The sequence below is a fragment of the Mustela erminea genome, chromosome 1, assembly GCF_009829155.1.
Source record: "Mustela erminea isolate mMusErm1 chromosome 1, mMusErm1.Pri, whole genome shotgun sequence".
Taxonomy (NCBI): Eukaryota; Metazoa; Chordata; class Mammalia; order Carnivora; family Mustelidae; genus Mustela; species Mustela erminea.
The window spans coordinates 127,334,979-127,359,502 of record NC_045614.1 but is presented as its reverse complement, the minus strand read 5'-3'; the positions used below and the strand labels follow the sequence as shown (position 1 = coordinate 127,359,502).

General features: G+C 37.4%; 1 protein-coding gene and 2 long non-coding RNA genes across 15 annotated transcripts in view; 1 reads left to right on the top strand and 2 right to left on the bottom strand.

The window, feature by feature from the left end:
- The window catches only part of LOC116600038, a 9,569-nt gene extending 4,996 nt beyond the window's left edge, over positions 1-4,573 (top strand). The window contains exons 2-3 of one of the 3 annotated variants that reach the window (XR_004289479.1): positions 785-930; positions 4,014-4,573. This is a non-coding gene — a long non-coding RNA (uncharacterized LOC116600038). Of the gene's footprint in view, positions 1-784; positions 931-3,993 lie in introns of all 3 variants that reach the window. The other 2 variants (XR_004289482.1, XR_004289478.1) reach the window with 2 other exon arrangements.
- Positions 1-24,524, bottom strand: part of MECOM (MDS1 and EVI1 complex locus) — a 543,708-nt gene that overhangs the window by 79,438 nt on the left and 439,746 nt on the right. The window lies entirely within an intron of this gene.
- LOC116600032 lies at positions 824-24,524 on the bottom strand. Its single transcript, XR_004289475.1, has 3 exons — positions 24,172-24,524; positions 23,452-23,562; positions 824-902 (listed from the first exon to the last, which is right to left on the bottom strand). It is a non-coding gene; the product is annotated as an uncharacterized LOC116600032 (long non-coding RNA).

Here is a 24,524-nt window from a genome sequence, read left to right as displayed (position 1 = left end):
CTTAAGCAAAGATTAATTTTCTTGATGGATTCAAATGTACCAGGCAGATTTATGCTCAGTGCTGGGTGAATCTGTTAACATGAATTAGAGGAACATTGAAAAATAGTTGTTCTGGTAAAAATCTAAAAGCAATAGATGATTCATGAAATTTCTAGGGTAATTTTTTATTAACCTAAGAATAACTGATAACAGCCTTAAAGTACATATCCAGGCATAATGCTTTGTAGGTAAGCTAGACATATCTGATTTCAGAGAATGGGGTTTTCCATATTCTTGAACAACGAAAGATGCAGTCTATGTCATAGTCAACCTATTTGCAATAGTAATTATAAAAATAACAAAAATCATAAAACACTTCCAAATTTTAAGCATAATGCCTAAATATATATGCTCATTGCTGGTGTGTGTGTGTGTGTGTGTGTGTTGTGACCCCTTTAAAATCAACCCATGGATTTAACTTTTTTGTAAATTGTTTGTTTTTTATTATAAATCTTTTTTTAAGACTTACTGATTTATTAGAGAAAGAGAGAGAAGAGGGAAGGGCAGACGGAGAGAATCTTTCAAGCAGATTCCCTGCTGAATGCGGAGCCCCACACAGGGCTCAATCTCAGGACCCTAAGATCGTGATCCGCTCCAACACCAAGAGTGGGATGCTCAACTGACTGAGCCACCCAGGCCCCCAATATCCATCATTTCTTTTAAAGCAGGTGTCTTTAAATATTTTTATTTTTCTGACATCAGTCAGTCTGTTAATTTTACTCATTTATTCATTCATTCTGGGAAGAAATCAGACATGATCTTTGCCGAATTCTCATCTTTAATCCTCCAATGGCAACAATGTGACAAATGAACTGGGGTGCAGCAAGTGGATGCCAGGTGACCAATTAGCAAGCAACTGAAGTCTCAGAAGCAAGAGATAATGGTAAGATGGTAAGACATATAATAATCATAATACAATCATGTATTAAGTCTCTCTTCTATGTCGAATGCTTACTATGCATCATTTCCTTTAATAACTAACAGGCTATAAGTGATTATTACCCTTGTTTTATAGATGACAAAACTGAACTCAGTAAGATTGAGTAAATTACTTGCCCTAAGTCACACAACTGTTAAGTATTAAAGATGGGAATCAAACCCTGATCAATAATGACTGAATATTTCTGCTATAACCTTTTCACCAAACTGCACTACCTCAGACATAAAGATCAGAAAGATTGGTCTCCTAATTTGCCAAAGAAGTCATCTGTCTGATATTAAGAGTTGAAATTCAGGGTCACTCTGAGCCAACCACTGACTGACGGGGAGCCTAAGGGATGCTAACCTTGGTTTAACAAAGCATATTAGATAAATGAAGAAAGAGCCCACAAGGGGCATTTTCAAGACCACTATAAACTCTGGAGACATCAGTGAATCTATAGAGCATATAAGTAATTAATGCAGCCATTCTGCAAATGTGAACACGGAGGCCAGAGAAGGGACATAATGTTCCGAAGGCTCAATCATAATCAGAGTAAGGACAAATTTGTACCAATGCTTGGTTTATGGCATCATCCCATTTTTTTCAGTTACTCTCTCATTGATGAACATACTTTAACTGTAGTCCATTAGGAAAAAACACATGAAAAAGAAATTCAGTACTCGAGACAGAGAGGCACTTCTTAGAAGTAAAATTTTAATCCACTAAGGTTCTCAAAAGTGACCTCAGAAAGCGTATTACCTACCTATCCTCATCTTACGTTTGTCACTTAGATTTCTGTAAAAATATAAAGGTAAAAGTAAAAGAAAACAAAACAATTTCTTAATTTTCTGTCCACAACCATGCATCTGGCATAATAGGGATGCTAGTAAAAACAATGAAATTTGATGTTTAACATTATGTCACTAAACCATAATTATGTCTCTTTGCCCACGGAAGGTGGTTGGGGTTATTAGTGGCAGTTTCCTCCTAAATCCAGAATGCTGGCCCTTGCTATCAGCTTCCTTATCTGATTCTTTACACTGCTTCAAACTTCCTTGTGTTATTATCATCGATAAACACTTGCGGTCTGCATCCTGGGTGCAAGCCACGGACCCCCTGTTGTATTCTTGTCTAAGCCAGATTCCTAGTAAAGTTTTCTGACAAAAGTCTGTTCTACATAATAGCCAGCTTAAGTTTTGACAGGAAATAAGTTGGTTTACAGAATTAAATCTTAAAGTAGGAATCAGGTCCTTTAAGATATCTTCTAAAACTACCTAACAAGAGTTCTTCAAGAATTTAGTGAAGACATATATGGATGCATGCAATCAGATAGCAGCTAAGATTTCACCTTAAAACCTTCCAGTAATAGAAATGAAGTGTTTACTGTGCCATTAGAGAATGCATTTTCAGACTCTGACTGTGCTCAGTGAGCGTTTACTCCAGTGAGAAATAAGATGAAAATGCATCACGAAAACAAGGTGAAGTTGTAAAACTGATTAACCCCAGTAACCAAAGGAGATACAGTATAATCAAAATGTTGCAACTGCCCCGGATGGTCAAGCCATCTATAATATACGAGAAGTTTGTAATTAGTCTATGTTTTTCATCACTAGGAAAAAAATACGGGGTTTGAGATATCATGTTTAAAGCTCCTAAAGAACCCGAAGTTGTCATGCTAAATACAAGAGATCTAAAGATCTGCTGTTACACATCCATTACATTTAGTGGGCTGTCCTACTGGCTTTTTTGAAGTGCTATATACATGATATTGCCGGGCGAAACACTTTATGTACCATACGAAATTTGAGGCATAATGTTTAACGTTCACGAGATAAGTTAACAAAACTGTATGCTGGTGACTTTTTTATTTCCCTGTTTTATGTTCTTCAAATACTTTAAGGAAAGATAAACAAGAAGGTAGGAGAATAAAATGTGCCTTTTCCTTCTACCTTTTTCACTTTCTTTCCTAAATTAAATTACAACTGCTGATTTGCACCCAAGGAAGAAATCATGTTAGAATACGCTGATTTTTTTCCCCCCTAATGTTTAGATAACAGCTTTCAAAACACAGCTAAGTAAAATGTGTTTTGAGATGGAAAACATTTGGTCTTTTTTGCAGCTTTCAACAGCTTAAGCGAAGGGATTTTTAATGTTCCCAAACAGCTGGGCCATACTATGTATATCATGAATTCCACTCTCATTGAAGGATCCCTTCTCCCGCACTATGCAGAGAGGTCCCCTTTTTTCTTCCCATTCTTGCTGTTTATCCCTAATAGCTTCCCATTATTATCACAGCTTTCTCATACGTCATGCTTACAACAGTGATGGCTGGAACTCATCCTTGAACAAAACATACACTTTGCCTTAAAAAACTATGTATGGTTTTCTATTTATTATGTGGTGGCTATAGAAAGCAACAGGTTAATATACATTAGAATAATAATAACAGGATGACAGGGAGGGGAAGATTGCCATTCTTATTATCAGGTCCCCTTGCAACTTTCTCAAAGGTGCTACTGAACATTCCAGGACACATGATCTGAACTGCCTAAATTTTTATTACTCTCTCAACATCATTCCAAATATATAAGCAAAAGGTGTTTTTGAAGGACAGCTAAACATTTCACAATTATTTTCAAACTCCTTCCCAGGTAAAGGGTTGTACATAAATGCATCTAGGTATCAGTATTTATTTATGTGACTATAAGAAGTACGGTAGTGAAGAGGGTATGGATGGCAATAACACACAATGCCAATTCAACGTGAACAAAAGTAACAAGCATAAGAGAAAAAGCCAAAGTGGTGTAAAATAATTACGCGATGCACATGTACTGAGGTGAAGTATATCTTAAACAACAAGCTTACTGTTTTATATCTGAAAGACTCAAAACAATAGTTTTCATACACTAAACATGCAAGCCATACAAATCTATGTTCATAAATATACTTAAATTACGTATACTATTTGTCAAGAAATAGGCAAAATGTCATTGTCTACTTTTATAATCTATTATTTATTGTTTGTTTTCTAGCATGTTTTACTTCTTGTCAGTTTGTCTCTAATGTAGGGGATGAACTGGATGGAAATGTTTCAGCAGCTGCATATTCAACTCCTCTGGTCCTACTGCAAAACTTGGGGCTTTCCAGCCTTTTGGGGAGGCCAGTCGTTTCTAGGTGCTGAGGATGGACCGTGAGTGGAGGAAGAGGACATTTCTCCAATATATGACATAACTGATTGGCCAGGGAATTCAAGGTCCCACAAAGTAGAATGCTGCAGTGTTTATTATCTACTGTGCAGTTAGTTTTACATAATAAACAACTCTTAATATACAAGTATTTCAGATGATTAACAGTAATTCAAACCGCTTTCACAAATCCTCTATGATTGCTTTTCACCGTGGGTAATCACCCTCCAATCCCTCCTCTGGAAAGTTATTTTGTTCTTGAATAACTGAAAAATTTACTCTATATCTGTAAATAGTCTATACTTCCATGAATCGCCATGAAAGCCTAAGGCAGGAAAATGATTCTGTATGCGTGTATGCACATGTAGCTTCAAATTTGTTTTTAATAAAACAATACTTTTTATTGAAACAAAAATGTGTAAATGGCTTTTAAGTACTTGCCCTTCCCAGTTCCATACTTCAATTAACAGAGTTATTATTCTCTTACCTATTAACTCTGATCCTGGAAGAGAATTTGCCTTTAAAATACTCTGTGAAATGAAATAAATAAAATAAATGCAATAAATAAAACCCCTGAGAAATGAAAGGGAATAGCAGCTTGTCACATGAAGACAGGGATGGGGCAAAAATGACAATTCTATGTTAAATAATTTGATCATTTTTAGAGGAATTTTTGAAACCACTTTTAGACTTTTTATAATGAGTTTTTGTTGGAAATGCTTTAGATTCCAAAGCTAACGCTGATAACTTTCTACCTTACAGTATTATCTCTTTTTTTTCCATGCCGCTTTAAATTGAACTAGTTGGTTCTTTATTAAATTATGGTATTATTTTATTTTGGTTTGCCTGAGAGATATTAAGTTAAAGAATTGTAGCTGTGAAATTGGTAAATGTTGCCAGGTTGTAGATTAAAATCCTGCTAGGTCAGATTTGTTAACATCAATTGCACTGTAATTGGTTATGGGCAAACCAAAAAGATTCTAAATTCATTTCCTATGTCAACTTAAAGGACTATGTTGAACCTATATCTAATCTTTTTTTCCATATCAAAACTGTCTTGGAAACCTCATTAGTCTACTTTGTTAAATTCTTGGTGCTTAAACCTTGTAGTCAGACTGGGCTATAAATAACCAAATAATACATTGATTTTCATTGAGAGAGCTCTTCTGACTGAAACCAGACAATTGGCAAGTCACACAGAAAAGCTGGAATAAGAGGAAAAATTCAGATTTCCATACAAGGATGTAACTTCTTTAACATATATAAAAATCCAAAGAACATAGTAAAAGCAAAATATCTGTGATTTAGAATAGTAGAGTTAAAATTTATCTGCATTAAATGTACATATATTATTAACTGAAAAGCCATGTGGATAAAAATAAAGAAATTATATTTGCTCAGATTTTGGTTTCTACACTTTAAAAAATTATAGATAATATTTTCCCTTCATCTAGCATAAGTCCACTCCCTAAGCCTAGGTTAAATTAAATTAACAATTTGCTTTAGCTAACAAAAATAGCTATTAAGAAGAATTTGTATTCTGTTTTATTATTTAACGTAGGGAAAAAAAATCAAACGTGATTTTTAGCAGAAACATAGTTCTTAATAGCTTATCCTGGGTCACAGGTGAAATCTCTCCCTGACTTAGACTTGTTAACTAGGTAAAAGACTTGTTAGTATGATAAGAAAATCAACATATGGAGTTACCAAAAATAGGTTAAATTTAATCTCATTAATTTGGACTGAAATAATCAACATGCTATAAAAATTATTCATAAATGGAAATGATGGTAATTATACTTCCAAGTGTGTTCTGCTATGTTCTTTGCAAACATTCCAGAACCCAAGTGGCATAGTTTCTCTCTTATTACTAAATGTTTGCTCTGACCTCAGAGTGTTAATACAAATAAAAATATTGACATTTTTTCACACTTATTCAATATCCACTAAAAAGAAACCTAAAGTATCATTCAAAACTCAGTACATCTTGTACTTAAAAAAAAAAAAAAAAGGAACCTTCAAAATAGATTTCTAAATGTAAAATAATATGTCTTAGATAGTGAGAGCCAGAAGTAGCCTTTAGTTTCTCTGAATTATTCCAGCTTCCTGCTTAACCATCTTATCAGAAGTTTATCTCAATAAACAGAGAGGGGCAGCACGACACTCCGTTCTGTTCAATTCTATATGAGGCCAGTTCTACTTTTTTTTTTCCATGGGAAAGAAGAAAATGTCAGCCAGCCAAAATACAAAGGCCAAGATGGTATCTTACCACTGGCCCAATGAAGTAATGTTTTAGAAAAATTATACGTAGCCATTTATATATTTCATACTGGAAATGAAGTCCCTAGACTATCACAAACTACCTTATACACATGCCTAATACTGCAAGCCCTCTTGTGATTGAGTCATCCTATTTCTTTTCTTTTTTTTTTTTTTTAAGATTCCATTTATTTATTTGACAGAGATCACAAGCAGGCAGAGAGGCAGGCAGAGAGAGAGGAAGGGAAGCAGGCCCCCCGCTGAGCAGAGAGCCTGATGTGGGACTCAATCCCAGGACCCTGAGATCATGACCCGAGCCGAGGCAGCAGCCCAACCCACTGAGCCACCCAGGTGCCCAAGTCATCCTATTTCTACCTGTTGATTTAGATAATCTATTTTAATCATTAAAATTGTCTGTCCCAGACCTTATGAGTCAGCACCAAGTTTCTCTCTTCTCTCAGAAGTAACTTCAAATTACACTGTTTCCCAAGGTACTAAATTAGGCCAGGTCACAAGAAGGCACAATTCAAAGGTATACACACTTCTGTGGGTGCCAAAAATGCAAAGTGGTTCTGTCCCCCGCCCCCCCATTCAGCTCAGGGTGGCTAAAGCTATGATAATTTCTTTACTCTGAATTATAAACCAGCTTCCCTAATTCTAGAAATATTCCACAAAGTTTCACAGAGAATTCACCCTGCAGTTTATCAAGGATTGGAAGACTCAGTGTCTCCTCATATAAAGGCAGCAGCTGGGGATGATTTTTCTCTATTACTATTGAAAAAGAGTACACTGTTCAACTTGGCAGCTTAACAAAAAAACCAAACTAACTGTGTTAACTAATTCTTTAAATGACCTCACAGGTGCTTTTGAGATTCTACCTATAATGTCCTTTCCAATGAGCCCTGTAGACTTTTTGATTCTTTACGAGGAGAATATAAATTCTAAAGCCAATGGACGTGTTTTAATTGTAAATTACAGAACAGTCTTTTGTACACATAGGCTGAAACTATAGAATCAGTGGATATTCCTCTTTCCATGTTGTTAGATTAATAAGAAAATTTCAAAATGTACTGCTGGAATTTGTTTTTGTTTTTATATCATTGTGTTACTTACAAATGCCTTTACATTATTTTAAGACTGTTTTCTTCTCTGAGTATACAGGCATAATTTAATTTTAAACATGCCAATTTACTACCAGAAAATACTTTATTATTATTATTTTTACTATTATTATTAACTTTGTTTTTTTTAGCAAAGCAGCAGCAATAGAGAAGGTTTGGAGAAAGAAGATGTTGCAAGTAAAATGCTACTGTCTTTTTCCATTAGAGACATTTGCTGATGTCATAAGAATTAATTAAATTGCTTTAGTTCTCATGAAGAAATCTATTAATAACCAGTAATAATTAAGGTACATTGTTCAGTTTTCCTTCACCCTGAATTCCCTGTTAGGCTTTGTTCTTCTTGGAGACAGTGCCCTTGTGATTTTTTTAATCTTTTCTAATGCCTACTCCAGTGATCTGTACATAGTAGGTACCAGTATATGTTCGTAAAATGAAGTTTGAAATATTGTTTTGTAACATAGTTATTAAGCCCCTTAACATTTCATATCATGGTCATTGTAGTCCATTAAAAGGAGAAGTGTAAAAATGGTATTTAAATGTATTTAGAAATTGATCCAGAAGAAAGTGAAAATAATTTTAAACAAAACAAATGATTATTGGAATAAATAATTTGATAGTCAATTTGTCGAGTCCTTACTCCATGTCACTCTGAGGCAGAGGAAGGAAATGATGAAAATGTAGAATAAAAGGGATAAGAAGTTACTCCTCAGCTGTTGTCAAATGGAAAAGTCCCTTAAGAGAAATAGGGAAGCTTGGCCTGGGCGAAGTACCCCAGAAAACTATTAAGATGTAGATGAAGCAGTGGGGCAGGGAACTACTGGCCTTGTTTTCTAAAGGAAAGCCAGAAAACGGACTCCAGCAAAATAGAAAGTTCCCAGGAGAGTAAACATTAATACAAAAGGAACACCAGGTCACTTCAGAATGAGCAATAGGAAACTAAACCAACATTCAGTGGGCTCTATCCAAAGTAGAGTAAAAGACAGAGGAAACTCATGTGAAATCCTGCATGAAACCTAACAGGCGACACCACAAAGACAAGACCGAGGAATGAGAAACAAGAACTCTCTTTTTGTTCTAGATGCGACAAATTTTTGCTAAGAGGAATATATGAAAAAAATATACATATATGTTTCTAAAGTCTGCCTTTCTTCCTTTAGTTTGACTTGGCATGGACATGCTATTACATTTAAGAGCTGGATGGTAAACACCTTCCATCAAGTAATACAATCATGTCAACTCCCAAGATATGGATTTAATTTTTTGAGTTGTTTTGTACAGATTATTGTCTGTTGCATTCAAGATAATGTTTCCCCAACATCCTACAAAATTTGGACAAATGTCAATTTCGCTTCTTTCTTTCTTTCCTTTGGATTGTATGTTTTTACTTGCTTCTGTAATAATGCCTGTAGATATAATTAAAGACCTAAGTTTCTAGCAATTATCCCCCAAATAAATTTAATCTCAGAAGAAAAAAACTGGAATTGAAAATTTCTTTCTGTGGATGGAAAATGGAACAGAAAAGAGATTATATAAAAATTTTAACTGACATTTTAATGATTGCAATTTTATGAATGTGAAGATTTTGGTTGCTAATGACTAAGAGCAAAGTAATAAACCTGAAGAATGGATATGAAGATCTTCTATTCCTAGGCTAAAAGGCTATACTATGTTTCATCATGTTCAGATTCCTTACTTGGCATTATGAAGGTCTGACAGGTCAGGAGGCTGAGGACATACTTTGGTATCGTCCAAGCTCTACGGCTCACCAACAGCTAGCCTTGACAAGTCACTCAGTCTCACTGTGCATTGGCTTCCTCACTGGGAAGAGGGGGAGAAATCTAAGGGCTCAGTGCTTATCTTATTGGACTCCTGTTAAAGTAGAGTGATATTGTATATCAGGGCACCTAATAAACTCTAAGTACTATATAACTGTCAGTTAAAGGATTGCTACTATAATTATTTTATTCCCATGCCAATATTGTCTCCCCATCGTTTACTGAAAGGAGAGGATATATATATATATATATATAATTTTGGTTCCGTTCATAGCATACCTATTTCTATCATTAGCTAACATGATAAAAAATAAGCATAGGAATAAACATAAAATATAGGTGAAAATTACAACATTTGACACTTAATAACCACTTCCTCCTTGAAATGGTCTACTTTGGCATTCATGACTCACTCTTCCCTGGCTCACCTTCTGCATCTCTAAATTCTTTTTATGGATCCTCCACTGGGGTCATTTTCTCCCCTTGCTGAGTAAAATGATGGGTTTCTCCCAGGGTTTCATCTTCAGCCCATTTTCTTTTAAACATGTCCACTGGGTTTTCTTCCAACCATTCTCAAAGCTCTAATTGTCCCACCCTCCCGGGCTGGTAACTCCCTGACAATGACATCTATCCCCTCTGAACTCCAGAGTGGTATATCCAGTTGTCCCAGAGGTGTCTTAAATTCAGTGTGGCCAGGTCTAGAAACACTTGGTGTTCACTCTCAATCTCTGACTTGCACTATCTTAGACCCTATACCTCCCTCGTGTCTCAAACCAAACTAATCCCCAAGCCTCATGAATTGTGTTCCCTAAATTTGCCGATATCCATTGCTTCTCACTACTGCTTGCCTGCTCCATCTTTAACTATCACAATCAACTTCTTGCATCCAGACTTGTCCACATTACATGCATTCTAATGTGCAACCAATTAATTAGCTTACATACAAATCATGTTAATTTGCTACATAAAATCTTTCAGTCGCTGTCCATGACTGACAGTCTAGAGGCCGAGGAACCTAATATGACACACAGAGTGCACCATGTGGCCTCCACCAACCTTGTCAAATAGACATCTTCTTACTCCCTCCATCATTCTTTGCAATCTAGAAGTATAAACCAGATTTGTAAGTCTACACATGCACCCTCATGGTTCAGGTTCTGAGCCTTTTGCTTTGGCAGGTCCCTCTTTCTCAGCACATAATTTCTACCCATTATTTACTAACTAACACATTCTTATTTTGAAGACTTCATCTATAGGAATGTACAGCAAATCCCCAAACTCCCAGTGGTGGGCATTTTGCTATGCTTCCATAGACTGGTAAGCAAAAGTCTCCATAGATTTTTTTTTTTTAAAATATCTATTGACATATATTTACCACTAAACTCAAAGATTTCTGAGACTGGAAGAAAATGTCTTGCATATCTTTTTTTCCCTGGCTTGTATTAGATGTTTCATTAAAGTGGAAGTAAATTTTGAACAAAATGCAATTGGTCCTTCCAGTAAGTGTTTCTGTCCAACATTATTAGATATTACTAGTCTAACAGACAGGAATGGAGGCATGAGATCAAAATTATAAAGATCTCCTTTTTAATATTCTGGACTACTACAAAGGATGGGTAGAAAAAGTAACATCATAAAAAAACACAATGCAAGAAGAAACCATAAAGTAAAGATATCTTTGTATAAAGAAAAACCTAAACTCGATAACCTTATACCAAAGGTATCAGTTACACCAACAATGTTTCATGTTAATGCAGGGATTTTTTTTTCCCTAAAACATGGCTCCTTGTGCCTTCTAAGAAAAGAGATTCTATGGAATGGCATCCAAATAAAGGTAAATTTAGAGAAAGCAATTTAACAGCACAAGACAGGGTCATTTCTTTCTTATTTTCCCTTCTCAACCTGACACATTGTATCTTAAAATTAAACAGAAGAATATGCTGCTTCCCAGGGATTTATGCAACCATCTGGCACATTACTCAAATGACCACCGCTGTCCATTACGTATGGAATCAAGAATAACTTTATTCTCAGAAACCAGGCTGGAAGACACATTTTAAAACTCAGGCTTTTTTTTTTTTTTTTTTTTTTTAAGATTTTATTTATTTATTTGACAGAGAGATCACAAGCAGGCAGAGAGGCAGGCAGAGAGAGAGAGAGAAGGAAGCAGGCTCCCCACTGAACAGAGAGCCCGACGCGGGGCTCGATCCCAGGACCCTGGGACCATGACCTGAGCCGAAAGCAGAGGCTTTAACCCACTGAGCCACCCAGGTGCCCCTAAAACTCAGGCTTTTAAAAGCAGACTCTTTCTCTTCTGGTAACTATTGATTGGCCTTTCTATCACCTTCACTCACTGGGTAGATATTTACCTGCTCTGGTGTAGAAAGCAGAAACTAGGGTCTGAAACTGGACAGACCTCTGCCTCAATTCTGACTCTGCTGATTTCTATATTGCTAGCTCTATGATCTTCAAAAGTTACCTAAACCTTTCAAGCCTTTCCCCTCTTCTACACAAGCCAGAACTCACAATGTGGCAGACATCTTTTGAGGGCTTTTTGTATATTATCTCATTCTCCCAATGATCTCAAGAAATAGATATTATTATTTTCAGTTTTCCGTTGAGAAAACAGGGGATTCCCAGTGGCAGATATGAGTGGTCTGGATTGTAGTTCTATGTTCTCCTGCTTTTCTGTACTCATTTTGCAATGTTTGTATAAAGATCAAGTATTTAAGTAGGAGTAAAATAATATCTGTGATGGATACATACTCAATAAATGATCCCTTCTAACTCTTTTAGAGCTTCTTCTCTATCTTGTTTGTCCCCCAAATTAGTAGGCATGGCCTTAGGCCATAGGCTAAATCGTCAAATGAGTAAAGATGACTGGTGAAGACTCATGAAGAATCCAGAAGCCATAGGCCAAGTTGGGCCTTTATAAAGTCTTTAAGTCTAATTTTTACTAATTTGGTTCTGTTTTATTTCTTTAGCATGTATTAAGAGGTTATAATCTATGGGAAGGATCAAAGAAGTTTCCTTCAGAACAGGATATTTAATATGAGACATGAAATGTAAGAATGAGATAGCCATGTCCAACAGAAAAATGGTCTCAGAAAACAGCTTTTATAGTTACTTGTTCCATTTCTGGCTTCTTGACTAGTTGATAGACATCAGGGGGGTACACACCATGTCTATTTTACCCTCTGACAAATCTCTTAGCAATCAACGTGGTGCCTGGCACAGTCGGGATGCAATAAATAATGAATGGATAAATAAATGAGTGAATGTTTACAATGTGTGACAGGCTGGAGTCAAGTTTAACAATTGCAAGATGGCTGAAGATTGGAAAGAAGAGGTAGGTTGAGAATCTGGCAGTAGCAGATGATGGAGGGCCTCATAAGGGATGATATAAATTTTGAACTTTATCATGAATGCAGTGGGAAACCACTGGAGGGTTTTTGACAGAGGAGAGACATAATCAGATTTGGGTGTTTTTTTTTTTTGTTTTGTTTTGTTTTAATTACTTGTGATTGGTGATGTGCCTTAACGCCCAAAAAAAGCAAAGTCAAGGTAATCCCATCAAGAAGGACCTTGGTCCCTCAGGGTCACTCCTGCTATGTTTTAGGGTCTCCCACAGACATAATTTGGAAGCCTGGAGCTTAGGTGGGGAAAATCGTGTTTGGCCAGCAAAGAAACAGAAGGTTTGGGCCATGTATTTAGTGGAACCAATGGGTGTTGGCCAGCTAAGATGAAGTTCACTAAGCACATGTAACTTTAAAGCCACAGTGCCTACATGCTAGATTCTCCCATGTCTGATACTACAAAATGATTTTTTAAACAATATTCAGTTCTTTCCCTATTACTTAATTTCTAAGTAGTACTCAATCGTAGTACATGTTATAATAGATATCCAATGCCAAAGCTTTATTGTTTGCTCATAACTCGTAAGACTTTAAATCTCCTTGGAAACGATCACTGAACTGTCCCTTTTGTGAGGTTGCTAAGCCATAGTAACACTGAACACCTCTCACCAAATAAAGTTTTGTGGGACATTCAGATTAGGCACTATTAATCATGAAATTACAGTTTGTTAAACATCATGAAGTTTAGTTTGGGATACATTATAACCATACTATTTATTCAGCAGAGTAATAAAACATAAAAATTAACAAAAACAAAAGGGTGATTAAAATCTTTGACATGTACTAGAAAGGCAAAAAAAAAAAAAAGTTTTTTTATAAGAGAAATGCACTTTTAAAAAAATACCTAAACCTATTCATGGGCTTTCTTTTCCCTATATACAGCTCTATTTTGTCACCATGCCTTTCTTTGCAATTTATGTTTAAACAAATTTTAGATACCACAAGCAGGCCTTTGCTCCATGAAATAAACTGTGAGATATTAATGCAAAAGCCATTGTGCTGAGAGCTCAGAAACCCTACACTTCCACTCTAGATGTCAGCGTGTTAAAAGAGATTTTAGTAATGGCAGAGCTAGTCAACAGGGAATAATTAAACTCAACTTGTCTGAGATTTGCTGTGATGTGTGGAATGATAGTTTCCAACCCAGCTGCTATAGAATGTTTGCCTAAGAAGAAAGAGTGCGGTTGACCAGAGGCTACAGTTGAGACTGAATGCAATGAAAAAGCTCCTTGACCTCTGAAACAATAGGTGGGGCTTACCTGAATAATAAAATCAACACAAAGTCAACAATTAAACAAGGAGGTAACAATAGAGCCATCTTGGTAGCCTGCCACTGAAAGTTTTTAAAGGAAGGGAATTACTTCAGAATAAACTGCGAAATATCTACGCTTGGCACCTTTTACCAGCTAATGAAGGTATAGACTGTGACCACCAAATCCCTTCAGAAGAACCTCGGTTCCTTTTCCTCAAACACTTCTCTGCATTCAACTCATTAAAAGATCATATTATATTTCCTTTGGTCGCGCAGTTGGTCTCTCATTTTAAGCTGTCAACCAAGCAGCCATAAGCCTTCACTGATAGCAGGGTAGCTCTTGAATCCCACCTCCTACGCCATCTCTGAACTAGACCTGCAGCCCAGACCAAGCCAAGCAGCCTGAGTTGTTCCCTGCACAGCTAAGTCGTTAGCAATGTAATCAATATAAATCCACAATGCCGATGATGAAGAAAGACAATTTGTGAGCCAGTATGTTGTTTCACTTTAGGAATACCTTTTTAATTTTACTAGTTTTTCCATTGTCTGGCATTTACAATATGGTCACAAAGTAAAAAAAAGGCAATTATTTACCTCTCTTTCCTATCTACAGTACTTCAAACCTCAAGTCTAATATGATTTCCATTTAGAAAAATATTTGTATAGCCATTTCCAGGGCTTTATAAAGCTAAGGCATGCCAAAGCAGTTCACATTTTCAATTTATTGTGGCTAGACTTTGTTGGCACTAAATGAAAAGGTTTTACTATCTAATTTTAATGTCAGTCTTAATCTATATACACATACACACAAATAGACACGCACGTACATACAAAATGTGGTGCGCAAACGTCTTTAGGTGTGTGTGGTTAGGTGTGTGTGGTTATTTTGAAATGGACTGGCTAATAAAAATCATCAAGATCCATATTTATAATATGCTTGATCAGAACCTATTTCCTACTACTTATCACATGTCCTATTAAAATGCCCTTCCCTTGATCACCTCCTCAGACTTTTCAAACTTGGACTTTTTAAGGTCATGGGTATTGAGTCACATGGGACAAGAGATGAGAAAAAAAAATTTAAGGTTTTTTCTAAGTATTAGTGACTGTTCATTTCCTTTTCTTCTCATTTGTCTTGACAAACAGACATACTTTCCTATTGTGTATCTGAAGAAGGGGAGGCCTTCTCTGACAGTCTCCCTAGCACTCTCTCTACATATGCACTTCAGTCTACATATCAAAAGTCCTAAATCAGGGATTTCAGAAACTTAATTCAATACAAATTTATTAAGCAGCCACCACATTATCAACACTTAAGTGGATTTCTAGTCACAAAAAAGGCAAAAACTTCAAATTCTTTAGGAAGTTGAGCTAAAATTAGTAATGGTCAAAATAATAGCTACTAACATTGACGAGCCCTTACTAAGTGCTAGACTTGTGCTAAGAATCTTTACATAAAACTGCTCATGTAATCCTCACAACTATATTGGGAAGCACATACTATTACTACTGCCATTTAATATTTCAAGTAATGAAAAAAAAAGACATGCCGAGTAACTTACACAAAGTCATACAGGCTAATAAGCCAGTCAGTTGGGCTCCAGATCTGAATCCTTCACCACCCAAATTTGTTGTCTTCCTATAGACCTATTTAGGCCTCTGCTGTCCGATAGGGTGGCCACAAGCCACAGGTAGCTATGTACATTTAAACATAAATTAATTAAAATGAAAAACTCAGTTCCTCAGTCCTGCTGGCCATACAGTGTAAGAGGCACATGTGGCCAGTGCCAAGTATATCAAACAATCAAGACTTAGAACATTTTTATCTTTGCAGAAAGTCCTACTGGTCACTTCTGACTAAATATTCAGCTATGGTGCCCAGGGAAGAAGAGACTTGTAATTAGGTTAGTGAAATTGGTAAAAATAAGCAACCAACAAATAAAACTTCTACTAAAAATAATTCCCGACTTCAACTATGTCTCGAAGTTGAAGTGAAACAATTTTCCTATATTTCCCAGGGCTATAACTTAAGATGAAGATTCCGGATGTTGCACAGACACCTGTGCCACAGAAAAAGTTCTGGTGACCGTGTAACCCATGCAACCTGGATAGGATCCCTGACCAGTAGCTGTATCTGTACCTAACAAGAAAAAAGCCACATGGTATAAAGTGACCTGGCACATTGAAGAAAGGCACAATTATGGAGGCAGGTGACCTGGGTTCAAACTTCAGTTCCAGTTCCATCCTTCCATGACCTTGGCCACATCAATTAAGCTCCTGAAGTCTGGGTTTGGTCATATGCAGTGGGACTAATAATGTTGCCTTTGTAGGAAACACAAGTATAGCTCCTGCTCAGAGGTGGCCCTCAGAAACCTAATTATACATATTTGGAGATAAGAGATGCAAATCAAAGGCTAAACAGAATGAACCGTAGGAAGAGGGATCACTTAGGCAGCTGTGAGAATTGCTAGAACAAAGTCAAAATATTTACAGAGCTGATATGCTCGTGATTAATTAGCACAGACGGTTGCTCACTGAAAGGCAGTTGAGGGGTACAATACAAAATAGAGCTGCTGTTATTATTATTATTATTATTAAATGTCTGCGGGCTTTAACAACCATGCTCAGCACTTTCAATTCCCCTTTATCCCAAGGACCATCGCCACATTCCTCTTCACCGTGCTTTGCTTCAAAGCAGGATTTTGGTCTTTGCCCCAAAGCTTTGAAACTAGGAGACCTGAGGCTGAGTCCTAAACTCTGCAGTATCCCAATATGTGATGCATGTGGTCCACCACACTTTGAAAACTGTTTGCCATTCAACTGGTTTAAGGCCGTGAAGCAAGTTGTGAGTCAACATCTGCTGGAAACTATCAAACAACTTCAGTTACATGAGACCTGGGTGAGAACTCACACGTGTGGGAAAATTGCCTTTAATTTGGACGGCCTAGAGGTTAAGCCCACGTGCCAGAGCTTATACACTTTTCTGAAGAGAGAGTCACTCAGCGCCAATTTACTTTGATGTAGGACAAGAATCTAATAAGATCGGTTATCTGGTTTCCTGGAATCATGATTTTAGGAAAGTTTTCCATCCTTTTGGCAACATTATAGAAGCTACCAGGCTCAAAGAAGTGAGATTTAGACATCTAGGGAATTTGTTTCTCTGGAACTCTGAGCTCCCTGGTTTGCATTAATGAAGGATATGTTACCTGAGTTCCTGTTGAATATTCAGATATTAGATCCAAAAGTCCTTGGCTAAACAGAGCCTATTGAGATTGAGTAGTGAGTAGGAATGAAGGTCAGGCTTTTGATTCAGACAGATTTGAGTTCCTACCCATGGTCCACAACTTCCCAGTTACAAGACTTTGTGCAAGCTAGTTCACCTCTCTGAGCCTCACTGTCCTCGTCTCTAATGTGAAGGTAATTATAGTACTTATCTCACTGTCTCTTGGAGATTATGCTTGTAATGCAGAGAGCACAATGTCTGGCACATACAAGGACATGTTGTTTCTGCTGCCACCACTCCGGCTATGTGATGGAGATGGGGAGGACTGGTAGAACCAAGTAGCTTATCTGCTCTCCACAGAGCAAATACACAAAGCAAAGAAATGGACCAAAACTCTCATTGCCATAATTAGAATTTCTAAAGAAAATGAACAAACTTTTTAGTCTTCTATTTTTCTCCTCTGAGATATATCCACCAATTCAGCAATGAATCTGTGGTAGATTTTAATCTAACTTATACCATGCTGTTCTGAGAATCTCAGTTAGACCCCTCTCTCTCCCTGACCCTAGACTTTCTCCCTTTCTCTGTTCTGCACTTGACTTTGAGATCAATCATCCTAAACATCTAAATTCCATTCTTGATATTTCACCCCTTTGCTCAAAAATGTCCTTTGGCTTTGCCATTGTAGCAATAGCAGCTACAACCAGAGAAGCCAGCAACCAGAGCTGGCATTAACTGAGCAGCACTTCCGGTATCACGGATGCTGGGCTACCAATACATAAGGAAGACTCATTCTCTGCCCTCTCTGGGAGGCCATAGAGAAAACAATCTGAAGGTAGAGGTGACTAATGTTTTAAGGATTATAGAAGAGATGATGACCATGCAGACTACTCTCTCAGGGACAACTATGAGAGCAAGATTTGAGTTGAATCATCGGGAATTTGCCGGTTAGAAAAGGTGAAGAAAATGGAGAGCAAATATGGCGGACTTCCAAGTGGGAAAATCAGCATAAACAAAGACATGGAGTGGTGACAGACAACAGTGCTTTCAGGAGAACCCTGAGTGAATGATGATTAGGGTGAGGGGCAAGGAGAGGGAAGAGATGGGGCTAAAGAGAAGGTCTGGAATCAAATCACCAAAGGCTACATATATCAGACTACAGAGTTCGACTTTCTAATTTTTAAAAATTTTTAGCTGTAGAACACTTTGTTTTCCTAAGCAAAATCTTGCACAAATTCACAAATACTAAAGAAAGAGGTGAAGGTGGAAAGAGAGGAGACTCCATGTTGAGTGCAAAGACCCACACAGGGCTTGATCCCATTACCCCAAGATCATGACCCGAGCAAAAATCAGAAGTCCTTTGTTTAACTTACTGAGCTGCTCAGGAGCCTCCCCGTACCAGTGCTACTCTTTAAGGCATTTTTAAGGGACCCAGCAATTTAGCAGAACAAGAAGGAGACAAAGTAATTCCTTAAGCAAATAAAAGATTATCTCAACACTGGTGTTTAGGAAAAAAATGGTGATGGCAGGGAGAGCACTCATCATGCAGTCATGGCAATGGGTGGTGAAGCTCTGAATCAATGGGAAAGCAGTGCCACTTTGAGAAACTCAGGCAGAATCAAGGAATATCTCTGAAGTAGAGATTATTAAATTTGGCAAATCACTAGACATGAGTGAAGAGAAAAGGAATGCAAGAGGTCAAGGTAAGCTTTCAAGTTCTAGCTTGAAAAGCAAGGTGAAACCATTAACTACAATGGGAAATTAGGTGAGGAGGAAGTGATTTCACTTCACTTGAAGTGGGGTAAGATACTCAGGTACAGATGTTCAGCAAGAGGATGGAATTGTAGGTTTGGAGATTAAGGTCACTATTTGGGAGTCCTTAATGGATAATTAGATAGACTCTTCAGGTGAAGAAAGAAGGCTGAGGTCTGTACTCTGGAAATACCAACAGTTGAGGTCTGTGAAGGGGAAGATAAGGAGACAGAATTAGAGGGGGGACACAGAAGTAAGTGCTGATCCAGAAGCCAGAGGACGAATAGGGTTTGAGAAGGAGAAAATTGTCCTGAGGACATTATAGTGGGCAAAAGACTGAAAAATGCACTGGATTTGGCAGTTGGGGGTCACTACTAATTCTTCAGGTGTTTTGGGCAAAATAGAACTTGTACTATGATGAAGACTGAATGGAAATTGAGGTGACAGAGACAGACAGTAAAGACTATTTGCTCACTGAGAGAAGGAATACAAGAAAGTATGATCTGTAGATCATACTCATCTTTGAAAATCTTCCTTGACACCTCCTTTGGTGTCTTACTATGGTGGCTTACTATGGCCAACAATGATCTCTTTTGTCTCTGAACCTCAAGAGAAGTTCATAATCTGTATCCTCTTAGGGAGGACATTTTATGATTCACTATCTTATATTACTCCATTATAATTCAAGAATATTATCTTATAATCTTCATAGCTCCTAATGGCATCTTACAAACATCTAATGTTGAATTCAATTTATCTTTAAAGGGAATTCATCCAGTACTTCTCTCACTATGCTCCCTGCCCACCCATACTCATATCAAACTTCTTTCAAATGATAAATTCCACCATTCTTTCTCTTGCCTCTGGGCTAATACCTGAGCATTCTTCTCTGCTACTATAAAACTCCCTTTCATTAGAATAGTTAGTCATCCTTTGGGTGTTGGTTAAGATATATTCCCTTAAGGAAACCTCTGACTCCCTCTAGACTTGGTTGTATATCCCTCCCAAGCATCACACACACCTAATATTCTATACCTCCACCATGACAGATGGCACTGTACCAGTTAATTGTATCCCTCATTAAAACTCCTGAAGGCAGGGGAGGAGTCTTATTTATTAGTGGGCTTTTAAAATTCAACACCTAGCTTGGATGAGTAGAAACTGGCTCAGAATATGCGTTCTAGTATTTGAGGAAGAAGAGAGGAAAGAAGAGAGAGAGAGAAATGGATAAAGGAAAGGAAAGAGAAATGAAAAGGAAAAGAAAGAGAAAACACAAGGGAAGGGAAGGGAGGAAAAGGAGAGGAAAGCAAAGGGATTGATTTGGGTTCAAGTATCAGCACTGCCAGTGGGTGACCTTGGTCACATATATTTGGTTTTTTATAAAGCCATGATATTCTTCTAAATTTCTTCTAGGATCCTTTCCATCTCACGATGGGATTCAAAAAGAAATCAGCATCCTGCATAGTATATACATGGTCTAGTTTCCTAGAGACAATGACTGCATCTCTATATATGTGGGTCTCAATAACTTTCAGGCCTATATGAAACAATACAAACCATTAAACTCTTCTCCTTGAAAGGTGACTATACTAGAAGTCTGAATGAATTTACTCTTAACCAGCGAAGTGACCTTGACCAAGTCACAGTTCCTCTACCTAAGTGGGGGGGGGGGGGGGAATGCCAACTGAGGCGTACATGAATGAGGTAAGCAAGAATGACTTACGAGCTGCAGTTCACTTACATAAGTCAGTCATCAGATATTATTTGTAGATGACCAGCTTTTCAGGTTGGAGTTTCATTTATAGAATAACTACCTTGATTTAAAAAAAGTCACCACTTGACCCATTAGTCACTACTAGTGAAGTTCAGATCAATATTCAGTGTGTAGTAATGTGAACAATTTAATAAAATCTTTGAGATTTAAACTTATTCCCAAGCAGTAGGAAGGTAATTTATTTACTATGGGGTATTCAAAATCTGACCACACGATGCCTTTCATGGGAAGCCAGCACTCACTGGGACACTTGTCCTAGTCGGCAGTAGAAACCGTTACCTGGAAAATCACAGCAGAGTTTCTAATTCAAGAGGGTGCCTTCTCAGCCTTCAAAGAAGTTACAGATTTTAAGAGTCTCTTCCTGGCTACAATCAACCTCTTGCCTTCCTGACAGAGTTCCAATTTGCCAGAGCCTTACTGAAACAAAGGACTGCTACACCATACCGTTTCTCATTCTTTACCAAGGAGTTGAGTTTCACTTAGCAGAACATTCATCAATGAGTAAGAAAATGTACACAAATACAAATAAAAATGGAAAAGCCGACACCTTACCAGTTTTGGCCTTATGTAAGCTAAATTTTCTTCCACTGGAAACAGAACTACTTGTGCAGGTGGTTTGCTAAATGCTACCAGCTGCTCTGTGGCAATATAGGTTTTGAAACCAAACCCTGCAAAGGATGGAGAGGGGAAAAAGAAAGAAATGGGTGTGGAATAAGCTCTATATTGAACTAATTCCCTGGGTAATACAGAAGAGGGGAGAGCAACGTCAGTCGTAAACAGTCAGCAGAATTTCCATTCAGCGGCCCTGCAATAAATTTATTTTTCCAAGAAAATGAAATGGAACAAGAGAACAGACATACCTGCTTTATGTTAAAGAAAACCATGTATGAACCTAATACAGGAAGAAGTTGTTTAAGACTGAACATCCTTGAGAAAATATTACCTCCATAATAGTGCCAGGGTCTCTGTTAACTTGGGTTATCAGCTACATAAATTAGACGCACACTGGGGCAGTCTAACTTGTAGAGCCGTCTGTGGGGCTCATATAATGTGTACTTTGCTCCATCATTTGCTTCCTTTGTCCTCCTTTCGACTCATTGAGTTATTTCTTAAAGGCCTTGCACAAATACCTTTTTAACTGTCGTCTCATTCCTATCGTACCCATAGAAGCAATCACCAAGAAAATAGCGGATCCACTTAGACTGCAGTAATAAAATTAGCAACACCGATACAAGAACTGCAAGACAATTTCATATTCTGTCACAAGGAATGCAGCTCTCTCCCGATACCAGAAAACCCCTTTCCTCCAAGCAAGTTCTTGACAGTGCCAAGAATACAGTGCCACGATACTTAACGTCAGCTTCTCTCCTAGTTTCTTGCGGAAAGCAAGAAACACGATCAAGTGGGAAAAGAAGAAAGCAAAGAAAAATACACGAAGGAAAGGAAGGGGAGTGGAGACAATAAACCAAAGAAGGAATGAAAGAAATAAAGGGACAGATAAGTGACTGTGGGGCTGGAAGGAGGAGAGACGGAGATGATGGAAAAAGGACAGCAAGGTCAACCTGACATGCACATGCTCAGCTTCCGTGTGGCTTTTTAGCTTGCTGAGTGATCACAAGTAACAAGAGCTTTACCCAGATACAGAAAAATAACCATGCTGTTAGCATCAGTACCCCTGGAGAGTATTTCTGCAGAACCAGAGCGAGGCAATGATGCCTGCTCGTACCAACGTGGGTTCCTGGTACCCTTCCTTACTAGATCTGCCACTGCCATGGCTCTGCCTTGTGGTCATTGTGAACTCAGCATCCTACCAAAAAGGAACTCCCCTACCCCTGGTCAATCTCATTTTACCAGCTTCGCATACTAATTCACAATGGCATATAACATCCCCGCATATGGGTTTTTAGGTCATCAATGAGGCTGAATGAAACCATTCTCTTGCTAAGTATGGAATTTAAGAACCAAACTGCTGCAAGTTGAAACATCAGTCACAGGCTCTCAAAACATTATGTTACAAAGGCTGTGATGAAGTTGAAGCACTGCCCATATTTCCAAAAGTAATGACACTTCATCTTAAAGGCCCACTTGCTTATGTCACATTTGTATTTGCATCCTATAATGTGAATGTATTAGCTCCAAATTGTTTGGTAATAAATCATCATCAAAGAAATATGTTTATTTTTATTTTTAGTATTCATGACTTGCATGATCCTAGAATAACATATATTTAGTACTGCAGAGCAATGAATCCATAACTTTGAGAAAAATGGCTTTGTAGATCATTAAGGCCTATGTTGCTTTAACAGTTAATCACGTTTTCACTAATAATATGACATAAGTCCTTTACCTAAAGAGTAAAAAACGAATGACTCTTTTGCTTGCACTAAAAAGTCCTCTACTTGACCTCTACCAGGGGCAGAGGGAAATTCAGACCAATCACTGAAAGTTCTCGCTACAGCAGTATCAATACTTTCATTTAGCCAACAGACTGAAGTCTTTGGTTAAGGCGTCTTGAGTCCCCAAATTACAGAGGAGAGAAATCCTTCAGGACTCTGCCGTAACTTTGAACCTGGGGTCATGTGGTGACGTCTCAAGGAGCCCTGCATCTTCTGGAGAATACCTCAGATAGCTGGCCAACACAGACAAATATTATGGCAACGAAAAATAAATCTGCCATTTTTAACCTTTTCAGGGAAAGTAATTCACTTATTGGCTTTAGTTAAAACGTCTTACCTTTCTTCCCCTTTTTGTTGTATCTGTGAGTAATTTCTCCAGTCACATTGTTTATAGGATGTGAAGTTATTCGTAATCATGCCTTAAGAGTATGTACACAAACTGGACATCCTAAAAGACCACTATGTATTAAATTCCTGATTGTTTGACATAAATTCTCTCTCTCTCTTTCACTCCGACAGGAATCTTCTCATTTATTTACGAATAGGTTAAGACCTTCGCCTTGCTTCTAACTATGTTCCTAAGTGCTAACATATATTAAGTAAATTTAGAGCCTCTTCTGCATAGGAAACAAATTAAATTGGTTAAACATGGAGAAAGACTGAATGTAACCCATCTCTTGTCATGTTTATTATATCTGAACTCATCTTATATGAATGTTCCAATTTGGCTGTTGTAGCAGATGGGCTGCTTATGATAAACCATAACTACAGACACAGAATGTGATAATATAAATCATAAAGAAGATAAATAATGAAATTCTTTTAAAATATCTCTGGTTAAATATTTAGACAGTCAATTTTTAAGCTTACTCACACACAAAAATAGTATTCAACTATCTAGGCAAGGAAAGAATGGTACTCAACCATAATATAAATATAATTTAAATCTAAACATTCAGAACTCAAGGTATTTTAGAAATCTGGATAAATTTTTAAGAGTAGTGAACAATAAAAGTCTTCCAGAGGTTCTCATAACAAGAGGGAGCACTACAAATACCTCTTTATCTAGCCATCCCCCATGGCAAAACCCATCTCATAATTCCGGACATAAAGACCTATTCCCAGGCTAATGAAAACTCAACATCGCTCTGGATGGACAACTTCCTGTCCATGACTCTGTTGTCAATTCACATCACTTTGTGACGTCACAGTGCTTAGAATTTACAACAGATTTTCACATGAGTCTAATCATGTCAAAAACCTAAACATGGACCAGGGGACCAGTTTCCTGATTGCACATATGAAGCCAGCTCAGTTCAACACAGTGACTTGTTCAAGTTCACATCACGACCTTGTTCAAGGTTACTATGCAAGGAGTCAAGAATTTTTTTTTTTTAAGATTTTATTTAT